Source organism: Lissotriton vulgaris, chromosome 9 (genome assembly GCF_964263255.1).
Source record: "Lissotriton vulgaris chromosome 9, aLisVul1.2, whole genome shotgun sequence".
Classification (NCBI taxonomy): Eukaryota; Metazoa; Chordata; class Amphibia; order Caudata; family Salamandridae; genus Lissotriton; species Lissotriton vulgaris.
Genome location: NC_141697.1, coordinates 1,056,531,632 through 1,056,547,592, shown reverse-complemented (window position 1 = coordinate 1,056,547,592; position 15,961 = coordinate 1,056,531,632). Strand labels below are relative to the sequence as shown.

The following is a 15,961-nucleotide window of genomic DNA, read 5'->3' as shown; positions in this document are numbered from 1 at the left end:
AGGCTGCTGTCACCATGATAGCAGCTTCATGATTGGTCTGAGCGCTGTGGTTTGGCGCTCAGAGAGGAACTGGGAGCCTGTGCATGCTCTCCAGCCAGGCCATACAATACAGCTGGATGAGTATATGCAAAGTGTGCATGATGGTTTGGCCGGCCCAAGATGACCAGCCAAACCCTCATGCACACTTAGAGAGTGCTACTACTCCTTCCCCCTGCTCTGGCCAGCTCCACATGAATCTGAGCCACATAAGTAGGAAAAATAAAATGATAATAATGTTGCGTTATTATCATTAGCCTTAGCGGAGGAGCCACCGCTGTAAATATGATGTATTTTTTCATATTGAAGCCTTCATCAGAAACACAGAATTTTTAAACATGTTGGTTTTTTACTGTTCTGACCTCACATCAGTTGTAAAATCAGGTTTTAGCTGTACTGTTGCCAAGGGTGGTTTTCCACTTACCTTCGCTCACCAGAGATCGGCGGGAGGTGGTGGAATGGCTATTGAATGTCCACAGTCTAAGCAACTTTCCCCCACTGCTTTCGGGTCGCCGCAGACCTAACAGGTGCCGGGTAAGGTGGTTGGTGCTTTCGTACAGCCAAGCGACTCCTCTGCTGTCAGATGGGGTCTCTTTGAACTGTGTGAACCAGCGTTGGTATCTGTGCTAAAAAGCAGCTCTCACAGAGCTGCTGTCGGCACAGTGCTGGCTCTATGCACCCAGACTGAGAGCCAAGAGTGTCACTTGGTGTAGACACAGAGGAAGATGTACAGAGGCACAGAAGAAAAGATGCACAGAGGAAGATGGAAGAGCAAGATGTGGGATGGAGGCAGGATGCATGAATAATTTTCTCTTTACGAACGTGGGAGAGTGCATCTGGGCAGTGGCATAACGAAACTTGAGGCCCCCCTGCCAAGTACATTGAGGGGGGGGCATGCTCCAAACGTGGTCAGGAGCTTTCAGGCCAGGGCCCGCCGCCCGTGCATAGTGCTGGAATAAGCCCCCTGGAGCCCTGGGGGCCCTGCAAAGCGCGGGCTGTGGGGGCTAATATTATGCCACAGGAGCTGGGTGGACAGCGACAGTGGCATTTCTGGCATTTTGGCAGGGGAGTAGATTAAAGCACTTTGGACAGTGGAGGTGGGTGACATAGCGGCATGTATAATAAATATTCAGGCGGAGAGAAGAAGACCTTGACAAAGATGGTCTGATGGGTGGTAGGATGATACATTTTTTAAAGATTTTGGCAAGAAGATTAACAGAGCGTATTATGATTGGGAATCAAAACACAAGGTTTGTTTAATTTTGAAAGTACAACAAGGGTTGATGGGCTGGCGCAGTACGAAAATTTGGCACATGGCTCTACTGTGACTTCCGTTCCCCTTCACTGCTCATCTGAGCAGGGTATAGGATTGGATGGGGACAGACACAACATAAAATTATAGATGTTTAGTTGTCAATAACATGAAGGTTTCCATCTTGGGCTTCAAAGTGGCATTGTAGACAACTGAAGCTTCCCTCTTGTGTATCTGATGGCTTGTGCAACACTTGGCTGATAACATCCCTGTAGTTGACAGCTACCCATCTTGTATGATACAAGTATGTGATGTTCAATATATAGGTAGGTGCATTTATGGAGAGTGCATCGATATATAGTTTGGGGTATGTTTTTCTCTGTGTGTGGATGGCTTTTGGTGTTCAGGATGTTTATGTGTTGTCCTATGAGCGGATGAATGCATGCTACAATTGCATGCCATGTATTGTCCTCATATGAATGAGCAAAGCACGTGACCAGAACAAGACATCCCCAGCAACCACACTTTTAAATAATCCGGAAGCCTCTTGAACTATTTATAGGTGGGTCTGCAGGACCCAATCCTAATGCATGTTCTGCTACAGAAAATTTTAGAAAAAACTACATTCTATGGTTTTAGCATATGGCTTCATCCTATAATCTTAGTCAAACAGGAGTTTCTCTTCCTTTATGGCAGAGTGGGCTAGCACAAAGGGCCAAACCATGAATAATTTAGAAGTAGGCCTGCTGGAGTGTGGTGTGTGACACTCTGAATGCTTACTATGTCAAAAGCTGAAGCTAGTCATGATTGTAGGTGTTCTGCAAACCATACACGACACAGTAGGAAGGCTACCTTTTAGAGGAAGTTGTAGTGATTTCCCGCTGAGCTGGAGAATAAAAATAAACACACTGCGTTGCTGTGAATGGCACTCCTCTTCAGAGTTTTAAAAATTGACCTACAGGACATTTTCTGCCTAGCAGCGCTGCAAATTAAAAAATAATAAACAGCACACTTCCTTCTGGGCGTTTTCCTATACAGGGCTTAAATTTAAAGTATCACAGGGTAAACCAGTCACTGTACAGGATCCCAGCCAGTTGGGGCCAGTCACGAAAACAATCCTCAAAATGTCAAACAGCTTGATTACTTCTCCTGTTCCCTTTCACACATAAACAATTTTGGAGGCAGTGATTCACACGGAGAGATTATAATAGTTGGTATGATCTGGCCCTTATACTTATTTTTCATTAGTTGGGTGACTTTGTTTCGTGCTGGTTTTATTCAGTATCATTGCTTTAATTTGGTGGTAACACTATTTGGTGAGTGCATTCTGGTAATAGATGCAATTTGCTTTAACAAACTGAACAAAATAAATGAGGTCTAATGACAACGCTGCCAACTTTGGAACTTGGGGAGCTGGTAATAAATCCCTGCCTTACATTTGAGTCAAAAAATGTACCTGTCTCTAGCAATGTAAGTTCAATGATTGTATATAATGGTGTAATTCAAATATGTCAATTCCGAAATCGATGGAAACAGTATTGTAATTGTCGTCCCACACCCTCCTTAATGTACACTTCCCATTGCTGGGCTGTTAATGTTATGTGGCATAAACACCAATGACTATGCTGTTCATCTTTGGAAAGTTGTGAAATTATAATGTGTGCGTTAGTACCTCCTTTAAGTTAGCAACAGAACTTGGTCAAACGCCCAAACATTAATTGGGTTCTTCTCAGACAGTAGATAGCTGCACCATTATTTGACAGGATCCCTGTTTTCATGACCATGAATGCCCTTTAGAATACCTCCCTCTATCTTACCACGTCAGTGAATTCTTAGAAAGTCGCAGACATATCTGAAATGGATTTAGATGTGTCAGAAGTGAAATGTGTTCACATCTTCAGAAGTGTGTCAAGGGTAAAGTTCAGTTCCCTCGATCCAAATGTAACAATGAGACAAATCAGTAAGATTGTTTGATGAAACTAGTGCAGTGCTACTTAAAATAACTGCTGTCTTCAACTTAGAAAAAAAATATCTTGTTAGCTAAAGACACCAAGCATTTGCAAAGCCAATAGATCTGATGTTAACCCCTTAACTGCTGGGCCGTTCCCCCTCCAGTGCCGAGCCCCTTTTTGGCTATTTGGGGTACTTTGCGCTTAGGGCACCATAACATCTTTTCCACTTAAGCTATCCACGCCAGATTTGAGTACTTTTTCCCAACATATTGGGGATTCTAAAGGTACCCAAGGGTTATGGATTTCCCAAAAGGGGACTGAGAAAATGGGCAAAATACAGCTACATTTTAAGTTTTGGGGGGAAATAGGAAAAAGATGCTCCTGATAAAAGTCTTTTTTTCCCTAAAAATGGGATCAATATTGTGCTACGGTCGCCATCTTCCCAGCGTTCAAAACATGCAGAACAGAATAAAATATCCTATATTTTTATTACAGTGTTGGCATTTTTCAAAGATGTAGCCCATTTTTCCTATTTTTTGTGCCCTTAACCTACTTTCAATTTGTTGTGAAACCCACGGGGTCCAGAAATGCTATAGATTTTAAAAAAGTAGACAAAAGTCGGAATTCAGCAAAGGATGTCATATGTGTAGATCCCTTAAGGTTTTCCTAAAGAAAACTAAGGGGCATATTTATGAGGGCTTAGTGTCATGCTTGCACCATGCAACATGGTACATGCACAACGCAAACCTCTAAGTCATATTTATGAAGCCAGGCAAAGCCACTTTGAAGGTTTAAAAAATATGGAGTAATACAGTGCAGCGCAAATTAGTGCGGTGCATTACTCTGCACAAGGGAGGCATTCCATGGGTGTTGCGGTAGGTGTTCCCATGCAAATTCCATGGTTTTTGATGCATTTCCAGATTTACCAAACCTGGTAAACCAGGGAATGCACCAAAAAGATACGCCTCCCAGGAGAGGAGTAACAAGGAGAAATACCTTTAATTTCTCCCTAGTTTTATCCTCTTTCTGTGTGTGGTGCATTCTGCAGCACACGTGGAAAGAAAAAAACACCTCTATGGATTGCTTTTGTGCAGGAGGGTGCCCCTTGCGTCAGGAAATGGTCCAAAACCCAACATGAATACATCACATTTTTCCATCCAAAACTGACCCTTTTTTTCTAAGTGTGCAGCTGTGGATATTAGGCAATAGCTCAACCGACACCCAGGGAAACCTACCAAACTTGCATATTTTTGAAAATTAGACATCTGGTGAAATCCTGGCTGGGGTGACTTGTGTGGCTCTCGCCAGGTTTGTTTATACATAATCCCTTGCAAACTCAAACTATGACTGAAAAAAACAAATTTTCCTCACATTTCTGTGATGGTAACTTCTGGAATCTGAGGGGAGCCACAGACTTCCCTCCACCCAGCACTCCCCAAAGTCTCAGATAAAAATGGTACCTCACTTGTGTGGGTAGGCCCAATTCCAATGGCATGAAATGAATGTCTGACAAAATATCGAAATCAAAAATATCGAAATACAAAAATATCGGAACAAAAATATCGAAGTCAAAAATATAGGAATCCTATCCCTAACAAGGTAAGTACAAAAATATCGAAAAAATAATATCGTAGTACAAAAATATCGAAATTAAAAATATCGTTTTTTTAAATGTATTAATAATAATGTAAAAATAATTATAACATACATATAATGTTACAAATATTAAATAAAAATATTTAAACATAATTAAAAAATTAAAACTAATACATATACATTTAAAATAAATTAAAAACTTAATAATTTAATGTAATGTTATATATTTTTATTTCATTTAATTGATTTAATTTAAATTTATTTTATTTTTACCCTGTACGACTGTACCCCAAAAACCCAAAACTGACCCTGAACCCTAAAAATACCCCTTTACCCAAAATCCCAAAACTAACCCTGAACCCTAAAAATATCCCTGTACCCCAAAAACCCAAAACTGACCCTAAACCCTAAAAATGCCCCTTTACCCATGAACTGAAAACTGACCCTGAACCCTAAAAATACCCCTGTACCAATGAACTGAAAACTGACCCTGAACCCTAAAAATACCCCTTTACCCAAAAACTGAAAACTGACCCTGCACCCTAAAAATACCCCTCTACCCATGAACTGAAAACTGACCCTGTACCCTAAAAATACCCCTTTACCCAAAAACTGAAAACTGACCCTGAACCTTAAAAATACCCCTGTACCCATGAACTGAAAACTGACCCTGAACCCTAAAAATACCCCTTTACCCAAAAACTGAAAACTGACCCTGAACCCTAAAAATACCCCTGTACCCATGAACTGAAAACTGACCCTGAACCCTAAAAATACCCCTTTACCCAAAAACTGAAAACTGACCCTGAACCCTAAAAATGCCCCTGTAACCATGAACTGAAAACTGACCCTGAACCCTAAAAATACCCCTGTACCCAAAATTAATTAATATTATTTAATTACCAATTAATTATTAATTAACAATAACAATAAAGTAAATATATTAGCACATTTGCTGTAATTAATTTAATTTAATAATTAATATTATTTTGCACAATTAATTAATTAAGAATAACAATAAATTATATATAAAAAACAATTACTATAATAAATGTAATTAAATAATTAATACTAATTAATTACCGACTAATTAATAATTATACATATGTAAAAAATTATAATAATTAATTAACTAATTAATAGAAATTAATTACCAATTAATTATTAATTAAAATATGTACAAACATATATCAATTAATTAATTATTATTAAATTACTTCCCACCCTATTCCCCTATAAACCCATAACCCGCTACAGAACATATTTATCAATTAATAAATTAATTAAAAATAATTACAAATTAATTCTCAATAATTAATTAATAATTCCTACTAATTAATAATTAATTTAACATAATTAAATTACTTCCCACCCTATTCCCCTATAAAACCACAACCCGCTACAGTAGTAAAAGACAATATTTAATAAAATAACATTAAAAATAAATATTACAACATAATAAATACAATATAATATACACTAAATTTATTTAAAAATTGATATTAGTAACATCAAAGTTATTAATTTCGATATTATTAACATCGATATTTACAACTTCGATATTACTGATATCATACCAATATCGATATTTAGACTGCCTATATTACTTACCTTCGATATTTTTGTATTTCGATATTTAAACTTCGATATTTTTGCATATCGATATTTAAAAATCGATATTTTGTCTGTGTACCCATGAAATAGCACAAAACTCAACATGGATACATCACATTTGCCCACTCAAAACTGACCCTTTTTTTGCAAAGTGGGTTGTTGTAGATTTTGGGCTTTAGCTTAGCCAGCACCTAGGGAAACCCAAGAAATTTGCACATTTGTGAAAACTAGACAACTAGGGAAGACCAGGGTTGCATGGCTTACATGGACCTCACTAAGTGATTTTACCCAGTAGCCCTTGCAAATGTCAAACGTTGGTAAAAAAACACACATTTTCCTCACATTTCTGTGATGAAATGTTCTGGAATCTGCAGGCAGGCCCACATTTCCTACCACCCTGAGTTCCCACATGTCCCCGGATAAGATCACCCACTTGTGTGGGTGAGCCAGAAAGACCACTACTCTGAAGCATTACGTCGATAGATAAGCAATACTGGTAGCTGTGGTATTTGTATGCTGTGGCATCACCCATGCAAACCTACAAACCACAGACCTTTTTCAAAACTAGACAACCAGGCGATTCCAGGGTGGTGTGCCTTGCATGGGTCCCTTGAGTTTTTCTTACCCACAATGCCCTAAACACCTCAATCTATACCTGGATTCATGTATTTTCCCACAATTCTGTGATGGAAACTTCTGAAATATGCAGGAATCCACAAACTTCCTACTACCCAACATTACCCCACTTGTATTGACACAAACAATGCACCACTTACGTGGCTGGGTCTAGTGCTCGCAACAGGAACAGATCAAACAGAGGTCAATGTGAATCCCCTCACAAGGGCCCCCATTGACCTTGGTTTGATCTATTCCTGTTGTGTGCATTAGTCCCAGCTACACGAGCAGAAAAGTGTGATTTCAGGCATAATTTGTGGTTCACAGGGCATTGTGGGCAGGAAATCCTCATGGGGTCCTTGCAAGGCACACCACCCTTGAAATTCACAGGACGTCTAGTTTTCAAAATTATCTGTGATTCATGAATTCCATGGGTGACAGCTGAGCACAGCTACAAATACCACAGCTGCCCTTGCTTATCTCTCCACATAGCATTTTAGGGCAGTTTGTGTCAAGGTCTCTTGGCCCACCCACACAAGTGGCACAGTGGGTAAGAAAATGTTGTGAGATACAAGCAAAGCACACCACCCTGAACTTCCCGTGTGTCTAGGTTTCAGAACTGCCTGGGTCTGATAGGTTCTTCCAGGTGGCAGCCTACCCAACCCCAACAAGTGCAGCCATTCCCCATTGCAAGTGGGACGATATTGGCAGTTAGCAAAACTTTCCTGGCCCATATGTAAAAACAACACCCAAAGGGATCATTTGTTCTCTCATTTGCCATTGGAATTGGATTTCTTAGTGCATAGGGGGTGAAGTTGCGACAGATGTTAGGATTGGCCAGAACCGCCCGAGTCTTTTATTTAAAAATATTATGCTGTCGTTGTTTGGGCTTTCTGGCCTCCAGGGGCAAATTGGAGCAAACCTCCTGTCTGCCACTCAACGGGGGGCAAAAAGACTGGTTGTTCCTTTTTTGGGTATGCGGGAGTGGCCAATGAACAAGTGCAACACCAGAGCCACTTTTGTTTGCCCAAAGGCAACATCTCTGGTGCCAGGGTGTCAGGTGGGCTTTCTAGTCCCTGAGGGCATATTTGGGAAAATCTCTTCTTCAACTTGGACAAAACGTCTACCTTCCTGGGCGGGGCAGAAAGACACTCTTGCCCCTTCTAGGGAGGGGGTATGGTTCGATGCCAGGGTAACCACATCCTCCGTTTGTTTTTTTGGCTCTGTTTTGAAATGCCTAGTGTTTAATGGGCATTCTGTTGCCCGGAGAGCTGATTGGGTGTGAATACCCTTATCCACCCCTGAGGTGACAGAAAGTCTATTGGACTGTGGGGTGGGGGAGAGCTTTCTGCCCCCACCTGGGGGCGCTGATTAGGGGCATTCACCCCATATGCCCTCCAAGGAGACAAAAAGGCAGTCACAATATTTTTTTAGGTGTGGGGCATGAACATGCTCCCAGTTGGCAGCCCTCACCCCTTTATTTATTTTTTACTAAACCTGGTGTCTAGAGGGTTTTTTGTCCCCCCTGGTGGGCAGATCCATGGAAATTACCTCCATCCTCCCCCCAGGGGGCAGAAGGACTGTCTCTCCTCTTATTGGGGTGGGGGCAATCACCCCATCTGCCCTCCACAGGGGCAGTAAGACTGTCACCATATTTATTTTAGGGGTGGATCATGGCCAAGCCCATAGTTGGCAGCCCCAACCCTATATTTATTTTAATTGACCCTGGAGTCTAGTGGGATTCCAGATCAAAGTTAATTACCCTATCTGCCCCAAAGGGGGACAGAAAGGCTGCCTGTCCTCTTGTTGAAGTGAGGGCATAGCCATGCCCATGATGGGCAGCCCCCCCAGAGGGTCCCTCCCCGTTGGGGCAGACTAGGGGCAATCACAGCCATCTGCTTGCGGGCGGATGTTGCCTTATTTTGTGAGGGTGGGGGCATGGCCATGCACATAGTGGGCAGCCCCCATCCCTGTTTTTTTATTACTCGTGGTGTCTAGTGGTAACTATGCCATCATCCCCCCAGGGGGGAGGACAGAAAGACTGAAATTTAAAATGTCTTCCTGGGGAGCACAAGCCCTTGCTTAAGGGGCAGCTCCCACTGTCCCTGCTGGCTAGTGGGGGGGATACCTGCTTGGGGATACCTTTCTTGCAGTGATCCCCAAGCAGGGATAGCTTTGGGCAGAGGTACCATTGGAAAGGGGAGATTCTCCCCTTCCCAACAATAGAATTAGTGCTCAGGGGCTGAGATAGGCCCCAAGCACTGATTCAATGAAGTAAAATGGGCCCATGAGCTCTTTTTACTTTCCCTTTTGCTACAATGGCACCAGCGCACCCTGTGAGCCGATCGACATTGAAATAGAAAAAAACATGCATGCTGCTTTTCCAGCTCTTCACTGGCAACCTGAGCTAAAAATAAAATAAAGTCTCTCTCTGGTGCAGAGCACCACAGGGAACTTTATATACTTCCCCAGTGTTAGCCAATGGCCGAAAAATTAATTTTTGAGGAAATGTTGGTTGACACCTGCACTAAAAGGGTTAATGTACCAATATATGCAAAGTGTCTTAAAAAATAGATTCCTTTGGGAATTCTACGCTGCACACACCACTGTATATTTGTTATTCAGCTCTCAAACACCAACTATCAACCTCTCAATATTTACTCAACCAACAGGACCTTTATGCATTAGCCAATTAATCAAATGTAATCAAATGTTTATTTATTTGTGTATATATATATATATATATATGCACGCAAATTCGCCACACGAACTGAGGCAGCCGCCCCAACCCAAATTCCAATGACGAAGGAACAGACCCGTTTGTAAGTGCTCAATCAAGGTGCTTTATTTTCTCCAGCAAGCCAGCCGCCGCCATTACACGTTTCGCTTTCCACAAAGCTTGATCACATGGCAAGTTGCTAAGAGGTAATGCCGGTATTTATATACATACCAAGTTCATCATAACACAATTTAAAACCAATAAAACACAGAGAGTCGAAGATTCTAAAGTTAAAACACAAGTGCGAGAAAAAGTAAGAAACAATGTTCACATATAAATTTTCAAAACTGTGTGGGACTAATTTTCACAAATAATACTGTCCCTGAAGGAACAAATTGACCAAGAAGTGACGCATTTCGGTGGTTTAACAGGTCCGCCCACCTTCTTCAGGTTTTAAAAATGATAATCATCATATCACAGCACTTTAGAATATCTTGATTTTAGTGCTTGATGCGACTCCGGGGACAAAGCCTCCCGGGCTCCAAACTTAGGGGTAGATTCCCTCGGGGTTTCAAGTTCCCATAAGTAATTGTGAGTGGAAAACCTGCAGTCAAAATCAGCGGTTTCACAATCTAATGCTATTTTCAGCCTCGAGATGTGCTACTTCCCATAAAGATTTGTAGGGGGAATAAATAACGCCGTCCAAATCAGCGGTATTAGGGTCTAATGATCGTTCCAGCCACAGGATATGCTGCTTCTTAAAATACGATCACCCACATCATAATATGTATACGGAGCCCTCAGTGTGTCTCTCATTATTCCAAATAAGGAGACACGTGGAAACGCAGAGATTTTAAAATCCCGGCTGCCTATGAACCAGTTTGCTGCCTTCTAATTGACCAGTGAGTGCTGGCCTCAATTCCTCTTCTTTCGACTGGAGCATGGAATGAGTACTGATTGCTTCAGCTTCACTGCTGTCCTTCCTCTGATCAGGCTGTGATCGAGATACTTTTTTCTTCTTCTTCCCTGTCATCCTTATTGAACCTCTTGCCATTTGTAGCTATGCTTTACTATGCCACACACACTTCAAAGGAGCCCTATGCTGATGGTTATTGTGACAACAGATGTTATCTGCTGTTATTGTGACAACAAGTGTTATCTACTTCCAAATGTAATTTCACTAAGTCGTGGGTGCAATTGCTTTCTTTATGTGATCATTTTTTTTTGTTGCCAATTGTCACATTTGTTTTCTTTTTTATGCCTGGGCAAATGAACTGATTGGCTTAGAATCGCAGGGGTGTTATGTGGAGACTTTAAAAAGCATTTGCAAAGCCAATAGGGCTCGCCTGTGAGACTATTGCCTCTTCTATTTCCTTTTGTTCATGCTGTACAGCATGGGCATTGCAAACTTTGGAAATGATTTATAGCTGCGCTATATAGTAGTGTGGCTGCTGTGCATCGTGGCCAAAAATAATAATAAAAGAAGGCATATAATGCATCCAGTACTATTTCACTTTCAAATAAAAAGCGCATTAGCCCTGGCTGTGTCACAGTATGTTTTAAAATGTTGTTTTAGCTACTCTGCAAAACATGGCTGCAAAGCATTGCTAATGCCAATAGCTCTCAAAGGTGAGACATATTGGTTTTGCTAATGCTTGTTTATTACATGCTCTTTATTTGCAAGAAGGTTTGTTGCATTTGGCCTGGTAACCACTATCACTAGAACACACATATTCTGCTGTTTTTTATTGTTTTTGTAATTTTGCTGTAGAATGGTAGTCAAGTAATGGTGAAATGGAAGGAACCACAAATAAAAATCCATCATTCTCTCCACGTGGAGTGCAGGCAGAGCCTTTGGAAACATCCATCCAGTCTGCATCAACCTTGATTGGGTTGGACCTCATCTGAACGGCCATTGAATCCATGGCCGCTCTGGCGAGATTGCCAGTAGGAGTGCCAAGGGATGTCAATTATGGTGGTGGAACTAGAGTACTATTCTTTCTGAGACCTGGATTGGAAGAGCAGCTCCCTACCAGACAATCTGTCAGCTTCTCACAGTTCTTCATCAGGACCAATCCGGGTTAATCTCAGAAACAAAACTGAAAATGTGGAGGCTGAATATAGTACCATAACTTATTGGAGAAACTATTGTGGTTTTTTTTTGTTTTTTTTTAAATGGACATAGGAAAAAAATCACTTGAGAACAAAAGCTCACTTGCCCAAAGTAGTTTTATAATTGAAATAATACAGCAGCCACATAACTCCCTGATTGATGGGAGAGAAAGTGTTGTGAATACTTGACTGCAGCTAAAGCAGTCTGACAAATCATTTCAATATCCTGAACACAATCTTTAAACTAATAATTAAAATACATTAACTTTTAAGCAATGCTTTTAAAGGCTTCTTGCACTGCATCAGTTGTAAGATGGGACCAACCACACACCTATAGCCCCAACATCACACAAAACAAATCAATGCCAACTGATTATCTGCCAAGAGCCGCATTGAAACCTTATGATCAGAAGACAACAAAGATTGTATTCAAAAGACACTCATCCTTCTGGATCACCACCTACCTGTCCCCTGCCTGTAACCCACAACGCGGCAGTCCATAATACCAAAACTTCAGACAACACACTACTGCATGTAAAGTGCCAGTTCCACAGCAAGGCAATACCTAGGATCTTCTCAAGAGATGGAGAGGAATTAAGTATCCACCAAAAGTAGCTAATCCCTTATCCCCACCTCTGGTGGGATGACTACCTGTTTAAGTGGATTCCAGTTGACAGGCAAACCACTACTGGAGACTTCCTAGTGTCATTTATCAGGTCGGCCAAGGTCCAGAGTCAACACTGCCAAGCACGGATGGTGAAGCAGGCGCTCAGTGTTAGACTGATTTGTCTAGCTCTGTGTAAGCCACATTGTACATTATGAAAGAACGCCATGGAAAAGGTAGAATCCTTCCATGGAAAGGTACGTTTGGTGTCACTAGCGTGGCTGAAAAGCTTGGTTTGTGTGGAAGATGAGATGTGACAATGTATTCCCACATTTTGGGTAAATTTCCAGCAGCCAGGTTTGGGGGTAGCTATAGACGCCGATGAAATATCTGCCAAAGGCTTTTCCCCTGAAGTGGCTCCTGATATGACTGATTAATTAATTGTGGGTTTCTAACGCGCTAGAATCGAGTCCTGAAGGAGTATCTCTGCACAGTAGACCGCTGGGGAACCCATCCTGGCTTTCCCTGTGAGATTGTCCCTACTGGGTATCTCCAAGGTGAAACCAGGCATCCCCGGCGTATGTGGGGGGCTGTTGTGGAGATGAGGCAAGCTAATGCCCAGAGTTGCCGAGTGTGGTCCCTGGTCAGAGTAGGCACCAAGGTGAGAATTATCAAGTCCACTGACCCTGGTCCACGACCCTGCCCGTCGGGAATCGAACCCTGGTACCGGGCCGTCCTCTGCTTCCGGGTCTGCCACCTCTAACCAGTGAGCCACACCACTCCACTGATAGGGTTGCTTTGGTGAAGAAACGACTTGGGTAAAAGTTTTAGAAGATTATCTGAGGGAAATTCCACCAGCCAAGCTCTCAGCGTGCACTGAAGGCACCACCACCTGGGTGTGGGAGGGCAGGGGACCAGATCACCGAACAACCAGCACTACCAGGGCATGGGGTGGTAGACATGCCAGTTGCCCTCTGGTGGCGCTCTCCCCTGCACATGTTTTCACAAGTGTGTCAAAGCCCTGGATCCTGAGTGTGCACCCATACAACCGGCATATGCCATGCACACAATGCACGCAGACTTGGTGCACCAGCCACTCTGTGAACACAGCAACTCCCTTAAATTAGGAACACTACTACATAGCATCAATGAAACACATACAAAATAAGCCTACACTAAAACAAAAATAAAGCGATTTCTGTGGAGTACTGGCAAGTCGAGCACAACAGACAGCGCTTTCAGCAGGATTGGCAGGAGTTGGAAAATGCGCCACCTTTGCCTGGCGAAGCTTTTCTCCCGGCAATAAAACTAACGCCTCCAGTAACAGACGAAGCCAAGGCAGCCAACTACGAGAAACAGCAGCAGCGGAACGTGACCGTGCCACGGAACAATGTGTATACTTCTGTCCCGCTCTCTTACTTTTTTCATTCAAGTTTATGTTCCACATAAAAAGAAAGGCGCACAAGTGTGCCTTTGAGAAGCAGTAGCAGGCTGTGTTTTTCATTTCCTATTGAAAGTCACGTCTGTGCCAGCAACTTCTATGGTAAGACCTTTTATCGCCCTCTACCGACAATGCCAGGTATTATCCCGTCACTGGGAGGCGCGCCTGCATGCACCGGTTACCCATATTGTATTGTAGACATTGTACATTGTAGACATTTTAGCTAATGCCAGCCACACTGTTGCGAGCAATTACATTTTGGTGACATTTTTGGAAAACCGTAAGCATCGCATAGTGTGCGTGTTACATGGAAGTCTTGTTTTCGGATTCCTAGTTTACATAGCTGGAAATAAAATCAAAAGCCATGGAAAATACAGATCAAGGTCTAAAATAGGAAGAACATTGTGAAAATTGCCGCTGCCCTCGTTGAAATGAGACTGGTGCAGATGCAAGCGAATTCTTCTGCACCCTAATGCGGGATATGACTTTTTGTAAACTAGACAAAAGACATTAAGCAAAAAAAAAAAGAGGGGGGCTATTAAAAAATGTACTCAAAATCTATAGACAATACAGGCACTGATAAAACGGTTATTTGGAGCCCTTATGACATCAGGGAACACCATGTTCTTGCTTTTACAACTCACTGCTCCAAGGGTTGTTAGTGCCTTAGCTTCAATGGTAATTAACCTTGACTACAACTTCCAAAATGCCTTAGGATGTTAAAGAAAAGGATAGGATTTGAAACGTTTTGCCCCTGTTGTCATGGAACCAGCAGATAATAACCTCGTCACTTCCAGTGTACAATCGGACCCAACGGGAATTGGCTCCGTAATAATGATTTAAAAGCTCCACAGCTGAAGTAAATCATATTTGTAACGGGTCAATTGGAATTTCAGCCAGGGTGTGAAGCAAACCCACAAAGTCCTAAAAAGTTAGCAGTAGAAAAGTAGCAGTCCACTTCCAAGTTTGGAGCCATCTAGGGTGTGAAAGAACCACTAACACGACTGAAAACCCCATATGCATTTCTGGAGAAAATTGCAAATGCATATTTCGAAACTCCCACACGCATTTCTAAAAAATTATTAATAAAACCGTAAAAAGTAAGCAAGAGTGAACGACATAGTTACTGGCATTTTCATATCTTTACATTGTCTCATAAACCCCCGCCTACTCAGCACTACTTTCTAATTAAACATTAGCAAAAAAGTTGCAGTGCTTCGACCGCCCCCTGTGTCAGAATCCCCTCTGAAAGCGCTCGAAGGTTCTGGGCTAACCTGCACAGGCTGACGACGGGTTGTGGCCGGCCGCCTCTCCTCTCCAGCCCTGCTCCCGGCGTTCTGCGCTCAAGTGCTCCGATTGTCTGACAAACTCCCCTTTCCTGCCCCGTTTTAGGAGGTGCCCAGATTCGGTGGTGTAACCTGAGCAGGCAAGTACCATGTGCACACGATATGGTACACTTTTTCCACCCAGTGATTTGTGTGGGAATAACTGTGCGTTTCAAAGGGCTGCTATCTGCCCAGTCGGATCAGGTATAATTTAAAGCAGCCTGTGAACTTTCTTCCAAGGCTTGAAGTCAGATATTTAGCAACTCGTGTTCAGAAACTAAAACAAGCATTTACAATGCAATGGTCTCAGCATTATTAAAGGTAGAGCTATTGGCATTGCTCATTATTATTTTTTTTAAATTATAAATAAATGGCATTGTCATTTACATTGCCAATAGCTTAATCGTTAAATAAATGGCAATGTCATTTACAATGCCAATAGCTAAATCGCTTGCAAATGCATGACCTATTGCATTTACACCATCACAGAGCCACACACACAAAGCCACCCACACACACATACAGAGCCACCCACAAAGAGCCACACTCACACAGACAGAGCCACCCACACATAGAGCCACCTACAAAAAAAGCTATCCACACAGAGCCACACACACACAGAGCCACACACACAGCCACACATCATATATCATATACTCTGGCCACTCCGCCACATCCCCACCCTTACAGGTCTG

At 42.3% G+C, this 15,961-nt stretch overlaps 1 protein-coding gene across 2 annotated transcripts in view; it reads right to left on the bottom strand.

Moving 5' to 3' along the window:
- FBLN2 (fibulin 2) overlaps nucleotides 1–15,322 on the bottom strand; it is a 632,659-nt gene extending 617,337 nt beyond the window's left edge. For both annotated transcript variants that reach the window (XM_086939012.1, XM_086939013.1), the window contains exon 1: nucleotides 15,216–15,322. The gene's annotated coding sequence lies outside the window, so the exon portion shown is untranslated. The remainder of the gene's footprint in view (nucleotides 1–15,215) is intronic.
- Nucleotides 15,323–15,961: the final 639 nt, after the last annotated feature.